The sequence below is a fragment of the Wasmannia auropunctata genome, unplaced genomic scaffold (genome assembly GCF_000956235.1).
Source record: "Wasmannia auropunctata unplaced genomic scaffold, wasmannia.A_1.0 LD336106.1, whole genome shotgun sequence".
Classification (NCBI taxonomy): domain Eukaryota; kingdom Metazoa; phylum Arthropoda; class Insecta; order Hymenoptera; family Formicidae; genus Wasmannia; species Wasmannia auropunctata.
In genome coordinates this window covers 445,977-446,487 of record NW_012026784.1, presented here as the reverse complement: position 1 = coordinate 446,487, position 511 = coordinate 445,977, and positions in this window count along the sequence as shown.

Sequence of the window (511 nt, the reverse complement as noted above, 5' to 3'; positions counted from 1 at the left end):
GTTAATGTTTCAGGTACCGACGATACTATTCAACCTCCGAATCAGCTTTTATATGCTCAGGTAATCTGTCTCACAATTGTCATCACAATTGACTTATACAGTTCGGAAACTCTCGCAGTAAAACTTTTGGTATATGCTCTAACTCTTAGTTGGTTAAACTGAGAATATCACTGTTATCCGACACGATATGAAACATTTTGGCAACTGAGCACATTCGCGCTACGCGCTTCTATAAATAGGTCCGCTCTCGATAAATTCTTCTGAGTATTATGTGGAGGGAGAAAAGATGCGGTTCGTGCAACAGTCGCAGACGATCAAAGTGACAAATTTTGATGATAATATAAGGTTAATATCTGATAAAAAGATACGTAAGCATGGAAACATGCTACCGATTTCTATACGCGGTATCATCTGTGGCCCATCAAACTGCGGCAAGATAAATGTGCTGATAAGCTTATTGAAGAGTCCGCACGGCGTACGCTTCGAGAACGTGTACATGTACTCGAAATCA